Source organism: Lissotriton vulgaris, chromosome 2_1 (assembly GCF_964263255.1).
Source record: "Lissotriton vulgaris chromosome 2_1, aLisVul1.2, whole genome shotgun sequence".
Lineage (NCBI taxonomy): Eukaryota > Metazoa > Chordata > Amphibia > Caudata > Salamandridae > Lissotriton > Lissotriton vulgaris.
The window spans coordinates 1874952247-1874964368 of NC_141687.1; the positions used below are offsets into that span (position 1 = coordinate 1874952247).

The 12122-nt window shown below is 45.7% G+C and overlaps 1 protein-coding gene across 1 annotated transcript in view; it reads left to right on the plus strand.

Moving 5' to 3' along the window:
- The first annotated feature begins 725 nt into the window (after positions 1-725).
- IGF1R (insulin like growth factor 1 receptor) overlaps positions 726-12122 on the plus strand; it is a 1159892-nt gene continuing 1148495 nt past the window's right edge. The window contains exon 1 of the mRNA XM_086958078.1: positions 726-953. The gene's annotated coding sequence lies outside the window, so the exon portion shown is untranslated. The remainder of the gene's footprint in view (positions 954-12122) is intronic.

Consider the following 12122-nt stretch of genomic DNA (forward strand, 5'->3'; position numbering starts at 1 on the left):
AACGTAAAATATTTAATTTCCCACTGATTAGTTGAGCTTGTATTTGATTTTCGATCTTAGTTGTCCTTCTATGCATTTAACTGAAAATGAAAAACCAACTACATAAATGTGTTCTTTTTAGCCACATATTTGTCCTCGCTCCCACTGACCCTGCCTCGCTTAACTGCGGATCACAGTTCTCATACTTTTTGTATGTACTTAAGACAGCTGATCACAGTAAACATGCCGTGCACATTTATAATTATATACAATGCAATTGTCTTTCTGTATATATCCCTCTCCCCTTTCCATTGTGCTTCCGGTACTCTAAAGGAATTTGCCCAAGTGTTAAAAAAAATGTGTTTACGTGGGCCGTAAATGATGTGGTAAATTGTTAAGTTGTGTTTTAATACTCCGCACAGAATATACGCGGTCTCTAGGCGCCTCTCGTGCCCATGCTGTCAACAGCAAATTCGCCATCTCCTAAATTCTGCATTGTACACGTGTAGCGTGGCGTCCATCGAAGCTCTGGCTGCAGATGCTGGGCGCGTGCTCCGCATTGCTGTGCATAACGAACGTGTACACACGCTCTTTACGCGTCCCATGCCGCTTCTGCCTCCAGTGTTTGGTAGAGCAGCGTAGTGAGTGCGCCACACGCTTACGAGGCACCCGTCTCCGAAGCCGCGCGCCGCCGCCAGCTCCTGTGGGCTCCGCTCCTGACTGAGCAGGATCCGCTCCGGGCTCTGGCTGTGCCCGGCGCAGCAAGCTGAGCGTCTCCGGGAGCGGGAGAGCCAGAGCGTGTCACCAGCAGCAGCAACGGGGCTGGCCGAGCCGGGCGCAGAGCTTGTTTACAGACACGCTGCTTCCGAGCGGGACTCGGGTGACCACCGCGGCCTGGGAAGGGCAGCCCGAAGTAAGAAAGGCGCCACCACCGAGAGAGCCCAGCGGGGAGGAGCGGTGACCTTCAGAGGCAGGTCTGCCTTTAAGAGGCGAAGGGAACGAGAGGCAGGACGGGAGGGGGACCGGAGACAGTAAGGGGGGCAGAGACATGGAGGGAAGAAACGGAGACAGCCTGAGGCAGCGGAGGGGGTAGGAGGAGACAGCGGGGCGGTGGTAGGCAGGGAAACACAGCAGGAAGAGGGAGCTGTCAGCAGAGAAAGGCGGTAGTTAGAAGGGAGAGAAGGGGGCTTGTCAGTGGCAGTTGAAAGCTGGGTCGGCAGAATAGACATCCTAGCTCTTAGAGGAGACAGCAAGAGTAGACCGCGACAGCAGTGGGCGTGCCAAAGCCAGAGGAAGTAGGTAGATTGGTCAGTCTGAGAAAAGAGGGAGGAGGCAGCCAGGGATAGCTGAGAGGTGGGGCAATCAAAGAGGGGACAGCAAGGAACAAACAGTGAGAAAGACCACCAGGATCAAAAGGAAGTATAGGGCAGTTAGAGTCTAGAAGTTAAAGGCAATACAGAACTTTTAATAATTTGAGGGCTGGTCAGAGACAAATAGGGCATAGATGAGACAAGAGCTTTAACTCCTGAGGCAGCTGGATAGAGAGAGAAGGTGGGCAGGAGAGGCCAGAGAAGCATCAAGACAGGGAATGCGGCAACCAGAGTAGTGGGTTGGAGGGGAAACAAAGAGTATTGTGAGGGAAATGTCTCCCTTTGCTGGAAGGGGTTCCGAAAAGAGATATCCAGAGACCGCCAGGTGGAAGGGATGCCAGAAAGCCAGGTATTGTGTTGGCTGCAGCCAAATAGAGAGGCAGAGGAGGAGTTGTGCATGTTGATTGAGAGTGAGGAAAGGTCAGTCTTGGTTTTTACAGACACCGTCTCCATTACTGAACTTTTTACCTACAAATCATTGATGTCAGTTGTGTTAGTCTAATTGGCTCAATGATGGAAAAACAAGACTACAACACCCAGAATATGCATTACACTATCACACAAAAATCCATGACTGGAAATTTTCTTTAATGGCTTGGAGGGTGTTGGTTGTAGTAGGGAAAGCAGATGCAATCTACAAGTAATAATAGAGATCCAGGGTGAAGTGGGATTTTCCTAGTCTTGGTGTCGGAAAAACAAGATTTTATTAAAGACACATACGCAAATATTATGCATTCTTTTCTTGCTTTAATTAATATAGCAGCCAAAATAAAAACTTCATTACCCAGAAAACGTGGGAAAGAACAACTACATTACATTACAATGAAGTCGCCAATAGGACGTCGAGTACAATAACTATCTTGACTGAGAGCCCTCTTTTCTTGCGAGAGTCAATCAATATGAGATTCAGAAAACATATAAGTGAACATAAAGTTAAAATCACAGTCATTAAATCCTTAAGGGTGACCATAAGAAAAAGACCATCAACGCCTGGAAAGTCAGAAGTAGATGGGGAAATCCACCAGTTGGAATCCAGAAGATACTTTAGCCTCATTAATTGGAAATATCTGAACCTGTTCAAGGCACTGGAACTGCAGACAAAAGAGACCAGGGAGGGTTAATCAAACTGTGGTGGGATAATACTTGCCTCTGTGTCTTTAATAAAATCTAGCCTTTCAGACACGAAGGCTAGGGAAATCTTTTTTTATTACAAGACCGGTGGTTCATATTATGCTTGTTCAAAGCAATGATAAAATAGAGTCAGAGGGATGAATAATTAGTTTACAGTAAAACATTCTGAACATATTAACGTTCAACCAGTCTGCAGATCTGAGAATATCATGTGAATTTGCCCCTTCCCAGAAAGTTCTAGAGTATATGAAAAGGGGGTCCCAGTTAGCACAAAATTAAACTGTACTGACTCAGAATTCTTAAAATAAACCATACAAAATTTCATAGACACAAGCTTAGAGAGATGCTATTTAATAAACATCCTCATTATGCAGAATAATTACCATTTCTTTTAACAGAACACTTTTGAAATTCACATGCCCAGGACAGAGGGCGTGGGGAGGAAAGGAAAAAGGAAAGTGTAAGGTAGTGTAACAAATAAAGTTAGTCATACAAAATTGCCTGTGGTCCTATACACATTTCACATTAAGTACCACACATGACATAATATATATTGTCACAAATCAATTCATGTACTTAAGAAGCCTATCCTGTTACCCTCTGTCCTGGGCATGTGAATTTCGAAAGTGTTCTGTTAAAAGAAATGGTAATTATTCTGCATAATGAGGATGTTTATTAAATAGCATCTCTCTAAGCTTGTGTCTATGAAATTTTGTATGGTTTATTTTAAGAATTCTGAGTCAGTACAGTTTAATTTTGTGCTAACTGGGACCCCCTTTTCATATACTATTGACTACCCAGGTCCCAGTACTTTTGGGTCAACCCGTATGTTGTATCAGAAAGTTCTAGAGGCCATAGCCCTTCTGGCGGAATGGTTGCCTAAGGAAACTGTAGAAAAGCCATCCAAGGGCATGACCCATCCAACTTAACGGTACAAAGTTGGGGCAGAGACGGTTTTATGGGGGTTTTGAAAGGAAATTGAGTTGAGCAGAGGATCTTCTGAGATCTGCAGTTCGTGAAACATATATTTTTAAACAATCTCCAACATATAATATAGATTGGGAGGGGGAAATGATAAGGAACGGACAATAAATTAGTTTTGGTATGTCTTTTAATTTGAAAATAAACTCCTGAGGAAGGATAATGGAAAGATGATACGTCCAGAGCTCTAGCATGTGCAACATGTTTGATAGACACCAAACACAGAAACATAGTAACCTTTTCAGATAAATGTTTGAGAGATAAATCAGCATTGTCTGGACATAAAATAAACTAATTCAATACCTAATTAACATCCCACATGAAATGATATCTGGGCACAGGTGGTTTAGCAAAATGTACTCGCTTTAACAGGTGACAAACGAGCGGGTGTTCACCTATTGCTCTTCCATCCACTCTGACATGCTCTGCAGAGATTGCTGATCTGTAGGTGTTAATGGTGCGATAGGCTTCGCTTGGGAAGCCAACGAGGCTAAGAAATTAACCACCAAGGTCCCATTTGCTGAAAGGGGTTCAGAATCTCTGTCCATTCACCAGCAACACCAGACCAACTAAGCTGATTTGTATACTTTAGCTGTGCCTGGAGCCCAGGATTGTTTAATGAACCGGACAGCCTCCTCCAAAATTCCTGGGGTTCTCCAGGAAGACCCAAAATCCTCCACAGTAAGAGGAAAAGGGAGCCCTCTAGAATGAGATTGTGCCGAACACCCTAAGGGTTGAGAAGTAAATCAGAAAAGGGGGGATCCACACTAGCAGGTTCAACAATATTTGTAGCAGCATTGGAACCCAAGGTTGAGACTGCCAATCTGGGGTGATCAGAACAGGGGACTACTGCTGTCTACGTGCTCGAGCAAAACTTGGGCAATGAAAAGGAATAGAGGGAAGGCATTAAGGAGGAACTGGGGCCATGACTTCAGAAACACATTCATAGCCAGTGCTAGTGGATCTGGTCTCAAACTGAAAAAAGGAAGGCAGATGAGAATTGACACAGGAAGCAAAGAGGTCTATGGACATGGTGCCGAAGATCAAAGAAAAGGCAATTAAACACTGAAGGATGAAGTCTCCAATCACTTGAATCGCGAAAATGTCTCGAAAACTAATCTGTTACCATGTTCAATTTTCCTGGAAGATACTCTGATTTGAAAGAAATGTTCCTTTGAAGGCAAAATTCCGAAAGACTCTTGCCCAGAGCTGCCAGATGTTCGGATCTTGTACCTCTAAGACATTGTTTGTACCCGACCGCCGATGGGTTGTTCATTTGCAGAAGGACTGCATTTTGCTATGTCATTTATAAAGGACTGGATGGCAAAGGAATCTGCAAGCATCTCTAAACAATTGATGTGCAGTGATGACTCTTGAAGAGACCATGAACCTCCAGTCAAGAGTTTTGTAATTTTTTTTATTGTTTTTATTGAACACGTGAGTACATAGCTCCACAGTGAGATCCAATCAGGGCAGGCATTTCCGTATATCAATACAAGCATTTTGCATCAAAGAAAAGAAAATCAACCCCAACTTACTCATACCCCACCCAGCATTGCAGTCTCTGTAGATGAACACATAGCAACTTATACAACATTATCGTGGCATCCCACAGCGGAATATCTAGCCTTTGCATTTTTGTGCTACCCGCACCTTTACGCTTTAGGTCTGTTGCAAGTCAGGGTTTCCAAGTTAAGTACCAAGTCAATGGAGCCCAAAAGTCTTTCGCCCTAGAGGCCTCAGGTAGTTCCTCTGCATAAGCCCCTAACTTCTCCCTGCAATAGATCAAATCTCGGATCCACTTTTTCACAGTCGGGGCAGTTTTGGCACCCCAGAATTGTGCCACTGCCCGCTTTGCAAATAGGGTCGAGACCACGACAATTCACCGATTACATGGCTTTAGTGTCTTCCCCAATAAGCAAACTTCAGGTGTGCATGTTACATTTTCTAACACAACTTCAGTAAGCACTCATGCTACCTGATTCCAGAATGCAAATATCCTAGCGCAGCTCCACGCCAGATGCATAAAGTCTGCTTCATCCTGCCCACACTTCACACAGCACGCATTCTCCGCAAACCGTACTTTCGCAATTGACACGTTGTATAATATAGCTGGTGTAGATACTTAAAGTGAATAATACGAAGATTACAGTTCACCGTCAATCGGCCAGTGAACTCAAAACAGACTGTCACTGTTCCAGCGGCATTGGGGACCCCAGCACCTCGTTCCACTTGTTAGTTCGCCCTCTCTCATAGACGCACTATATAATCGAGTTATCATACCCCTACGTTCCTCTCCCGCCAGCATCACCTGCAGAGCCTTCAGAATTTTCGGCTCTGCTGGAAAGCTAGGGAAGGTAGATGGAATAGTCTGCCGCACCCTAACGTACGTAAAGCCCAGCATCATGCAGTGGTCCCGCCCCGCCTGCAGCTCCTCAAGCGACCAAAACTGGTCGTTCTCATACAATTCTCCCAGTTGCGTGACCCCAGCCTCCCTTAGTGCTCGCAAGGGAGATATCTGGATGTAAAGCAGTTGGTATCTCCGGGGAATAAAGTGTTCAACTGCGCCCTCTTAGCCAGTGTCTTCCATGCCCATGCAGTGCAACTAATAGAGTTTATTTCAGCTCTCGGAGCCCCTACCCCACCCGACAGAGTCGCTACCAGTAAAGGGACCAGATGCATAGTGTCCCCTTCAATCGCAGTGTGTGGCAAGTACCGCTGAGGAAAGTACCAATAATGCGCAGACTGTGCCTGTGCGCACAAATAGTACAACCACATATCAGGCGCCTCAAACCCTCTACGATCAAATGGTTGGGTAAGCATGCTCCAACTGGACTGTAGTTTTTTGCCTCCCCAGACAAGGGTCAGTAGGGCAGACTGAATAGTGCAACGTTCAGCCGCAGGGGAATATTGACAAACAAATAAAGGAGCTTGGGCAGTATTGTCATTTTGGTTACCGCAATTCTGTCAGCTAGCGAGAGAGGCAGCTTAGCCCACTGCTCCGCTCGCTCAGTGATCTGCAGGATGAGACAGCCATATTTCATGGAGAGTACCATGTCAGGTTCCCTATGCATATCCAAACCACATATATTAAAGGGGACCCATGGGCAATTTAATGACCGGCTCTGAATACATGCCCACCTAACATTAATCACAAAAGAGTACCAGAGGGTCAAGAGTGAGACAGGCTAATTATCAAAGACAGAGAAGGTGTAACGCTCCCACTAGCCATATGACTGAGAGAGGAGTGATGTAAAACATGCCAGATCAAGATCAGTGTCTGGTCTCTGGCTCCCATCAGTCACCACTCGGAACCGCCCTTCATCATTTGGGGCTCCGAGGACCAACACTATACTGGATCTTGGTTCTCTAGCAGAAAGGAATTAACCTTCCTGTTAGTTAGTAAGTGTTGGTGTTATGGTTAAGACCATATGTGTTGGTAAAGTAACTGACAGGGTTAAAGGGAGTGTGGTGTGCAGTGCAAAGAAAAACCAGGAAGAGTATAAGGGGGTAAGTAAAATTGGTTTTAAGGAGCAAAAAAATTAATGATTTAATAGGGTATAGCTCCTAGCACCAATATTAAAAAATAGCCAAGACAGGGTAAATCTATGACCTGTCTAGTGGTGTAACATGGTCGACATGTTTCAGCAAAAAAGGGCCAAAATGTACAGCTACTGCAAACAAAGAAACCAAATGTGACAAATAAGTGAAATATAGTGTAGGAACGACACAGAAAAGTCACCTGAACCTCCAGGTGTGTCCTACACTATATTTCACTTATTTGTCACATTTGGTTTCTTTGTTTGCAGTAGCTGTACATTTTAGGTCCTGAAGAAAGCAAGGCTATTGGCCGGTTTTTGCTGAAACATGTCGACCACGTTACACCACTAGACAGGTCATAGATTTACCCTGTCTTGGCTATTTTTTAATATTGGTGCTAGGAGCTATACCCTATTAAATCATTAATTTTTTTGCTCCTTAAAACCAATTTTACTTACCCCCTTATACTCTTCCTGGTTTTTCTTTGCACTGCACACCACACTCCCTTTAACCCTGTCAGTTACTTTACCAACACATATGGTCTTAACCATAACACCAACACTTACTAACTAACAGGAAGGTTAATTCCTTTCTGCTAGAGAACCAAGATCCAGTATAGTGTTGGTCCTCGGAGCCCCAAATGATGAAGGGCGGTTCCGAGTGGTGACTGATGGGAGCCAGAGACCAGACACTGATCTTGATCTGGCATGTTTTACATCACTCCTCTCTCAGTCATATGGCTAGTGGGAGCGTTACACCTTCTCTGTCTTTGATAATTAGCCTGTCTCACTCTTGACCCTCTGGTACTCTTTTGTGATTAAGGTTCCCTATGCAGCCATATCCCCAAGTACTTCACCGGGTCAGTAGGCCGCAAGTCTTTCAAGACTCCAGCTTGTGCACTGATACATGGCCCGTGGATCGTGACTTTGAATGCTTTCCAAAGCTCCCCCACACTGTCCACCGAGCCTACGTTTTCAATAAAATAATTTATCGCCTCACCGATGGTGCTCTTAAAAACTGGATCAGACAAGGAAGCCTGCTGCAGCTGCCACATGAAAGGGGGTCTATCACACTCAGGGACCTGTAGCTCAAGGAGTACTTGTGGAAAAACAGCCAATCTCTAACGAATACCCAGGCTGTTTGGCGCAAGATGCCTCTAATTCCCAATATCGATAGTTACCAAAATAAAGAGGCAGGCACTGGTAACTGGAAACCAAGAACAGGTTTATTGCTCCAGAGGAGAACACGTCAGGTCTGACACAAGGGATGTCTTCAGGAGGTGTTCTAACAACTTCTTCGCTGCTCCCCTTTTTATACAATTTACAGTAACTTTATTGGTGGTCAAACATCCTAGGAATTCCTGCCCCCAGCAGGTTCTCAGAGAGTCACAACAGTTTGTCGTCCCCTACCCGGGTCTTAATTAGTGATTGATATCTCGCAGCTGGACATTCCGACAGGATCTGTAAATGTGTGTGATCGGTCATATCTAAGGGTTATGCAAGTGATAAAATCAAGCATTTCTTTTTGTGCAACAAGTCCTCCTGTGTGGGGGCAATAAACTACGTCCGCAGGGCTTGGTTTACAGCCTGGGACTGGAGCGATTGGCCAGGTGCAGTTGGGGGTAATCAGAAGGGCCTGAAGGATGAAAGGACAAACGTGTTTAGGGCGGGAACTGGCTCCAGGGTCTTGTCACGAGGACAAGGTTTTATGACCTTAGTGCACTTGGTCATGCAGAATCAGGGCACCGGGAAGGATTGCGAGGTCAGGGTGAATCGTGGGTGACTTGCAAAGCGCAAGATGGCCGCGGCACCTAAAATGGATGCCGTTTACATGCGGACAATGGCTCTTGTTAGGCAAGATGGCGCCTGTGTTGTTCACGTATGTAAATTGCGATTTAACATACTGAGGAGTGATCCGAAAGCGTTTTGGCTAGATGACTAATACGGACTGCCCATGTGCAGACTGTCTCTGACGCAAGCCAATAGTTTAATCTGGACCACGTCCCATCTACGGATGAGATGAAAGTGCTTTCCCGTGACCCTGGGTGTCGCACGCGACCTATATACTGTATCTCCACAGCCTCCATCAACGTGTCTGAGGCCTGCTTATTTCGAGCCATCACACTCCCCAATCTGTCCATATTCATATCAAGGCAAATATTAACCCCCCCCACCCCAAGATTATCTCTGCGTGGCAGCACATGGAGATACAACGCCAAACATCAACAAAGAAGGCAGGATCCTCCACATTCGGGCCATATATGTTTACTGGTAGGACCTTCACCCCTTTCAGCTTCCTCTGAAGCAGCACCACCCTGCCCTGGTCATCCGTCTCTGAGTTAATCATTGTAAACGGCACACCTTTATTCATGAGGATCATCACACCCCTGGAGTAAGAGGAATAGGAGGCAGCCACTCGCACCCGAGCCCAGCGTGTTCCCACGTGTTTCTCTGAGATCCTCGTTCGATGAGTCTCTTGCAAAAAAGGCGATCTGTACGTATAACCTGTCCAGATACGCTATAACATCAAATTTTTTGCAGCTATTCAGACCACGTACATTCCAGGTGAGACACTTAATATTACCACCAGTACTTGCTACTTAACATGCTATTAATGTCTTGGGGATGCCTTACATTAAAAATGTGCTGCATTAGCTCAGTTGTTACGTCTTTTCTAGGCTCCAGCCAGCCCTTCCCCTCCCTCCTCCACCATCCCCCCCACCCACTTCAGCATCCCCAACTGGCTAAAGCCAAGCCATCCCTGTACAATTTAAACACTACCCCAAAATACAAAAAACAGTTGCATCATGTGGGGTTCTCCCATGAGAGGAGTGACAGAGTGCTACTGGCCTCCTACCTAAGCAGAAGGTGGCTGATCAGGTCTACAACATGCTCTATAACTTTCAAGCAAATATTTAGATACTATGCATCTAGGTGGCCTTCTATAGAGAAAGAAGCTGAGCCTCCCAGGGCGGCGCCCGAAAAACATTTTTTTTTACAATCTCTTGGACCCTCTCCTGTTCTCAGGCTAATGGCACCAACATGTCCAGACTTGTGGTCGCTCGTCATTGCTCCTCCTCCTCTGGATCATTTGAGGCTTCACATCACCTCCTTTTCAGCTTCTTCACATGTTCCAGAGCCGCCTTGGAGTTAGTGAAAATCTTAAAGTCCCCCTCCTGGCCTATTCTCAGGAGAGCAGGGTACAGCATGGCATATTAGTCACCCTCTGCTTGTCGCACCTTCTTCACTGCGCCAAACTCCCTTCTCGCTGCCTACACCGCAACTGTGAAGTCGGGAAAGAATGCCAGTGAGTTCCCCTGGTATTCGATTGCTCCTTTTTCTCTGGCCATTCGTAGTATGGCGTCGTGGCCTCTGTAATTCAAAAGTCTAGCAATGATAGGGCGTGGCGCTGCACCAGGGATCGGTCTCGCGCTAAGGAGCGGTGGACCCGCTCGACAATAAACATAGTGGAGAGGTTCTCAGGCCCAAACATGACTCACATCAGTTTTTTCTACATATGTTTCCATTCTGCCTCTATTGGTGGACTCCGGCAGGCCCATAATTCTGATGTTAATACGGCGATACCTAGCCTCCAAATCATCATTCTTTGCCTATGTAAGCGCCAGTACTTTATCCATATTGAGAGTTTTGCCTGACACTTCGCTGAGACCATACTCTGTGGCGGCCACCCCTTGCTTAACCTCCACCATCCTCGAATTTTGTTTCTCCAACTGTGCAGACATATGATCCAAGCTATGGTTCAGCGCCGCCATATTCTCTTAGATAGACTATGCTGCATTGCTAGCAGTCGTTGCAAGTGAGGGGGGAGCCTCCCCTTGGGTATCCGCCTCCGAGGCAGCTTTTTGTTGTGACCTGCTGGGCTTCCGGACTTTGAATGTGAGGCGGGGTTGGGATTTATCTGTCTTCCTCATTGCGAGCGTACAGCAAAACCAGTGTGCAGCTTTGGTATGCTTGTGCAGTTGTGATTGCTGCAGTTATGTACCGCCATGGTCTCCACCAAGCAGAGTCACGTTTGCACGTTGTTGCAAAATGTCTTGTTCAGCTATGTATATGCTGCCTCCAATACCCTGTAGTGAAGGCAGGGCCTTGCGTGCACACACTGCTATGTTAGCCTAAGCTTATTAGATGTTTAAACCTAATTTTACCATTACACTGAATGTAACTGTTTTTGTAAGTTAGACTGCTTGAATTTCTTCACATGACAGAGGCTTGTTTTCCACATCCCTAGACTTACATCGCGACCTCAGTCTGTACAGTGTGTGCAGAAGCCTCCAAGGTTACTATAACAATGTAAGCTGTTATTCGGGCTGATCGGCCCACGCTCTAGACACAACATGCACACAGCTGCAGCTAATTCTAAATTCTAGCGCCTTAAATATTGCACTGCATGCATGATTAGGGAACTCGGAAAAAATCCTTTTCCTGAGAGAGAAAGCTTTGCTGATCCTGATGTGATTCACTACTGCTGATGATTTTGGAGGCATGGGGTTCCCCATTCAAGCCTAAGAGACCTTCGATTATTATTATAAAACCTAGTTCATTGCTGGGGAGAGTGGTACACAAGGCACTATAGGACCTGTTTCCTCTATCATTATAATACGAGTTCTCCCTTTGTGTTTTATGGAATTGTAACAATGCTGATCGTATTATTGTTAATCATTTGCCTGCTTATGTTAGCAAAAATACTGCATCTTAGAGCACGTCGTTATAATAAACATTTTAAACTTTTCGTATCTCTATTTACTCACGTTGTGGACTGGTATGAGAATGACAAACAAAAGAGTGTTCTTGATTCCCACCATTCCTGAGATTAACCTTAGTCGCATGTTCTGGGTTGTCTAATCATTGGTAACTTCGCTATAGGACAGAGAGCTAATGAGACACTGATGCTAGTCGGTTAGGGGTTCTAGGTACTGAGGTGAGTTTTTTGGTACACCACAATTCACTAAGGTCCTGGGTCTCTGTGCACAGTTCTGTGTATGAGCAGAATCCCCCCAACAACCCCGGCTGAGCCCACAGTTCCAGGGGAGAGACTGCTGGTGATTATTTACAGAGTGCCCACCACTGTTGCTTGTTATGAAGCCTGTTAGACTGACAATGT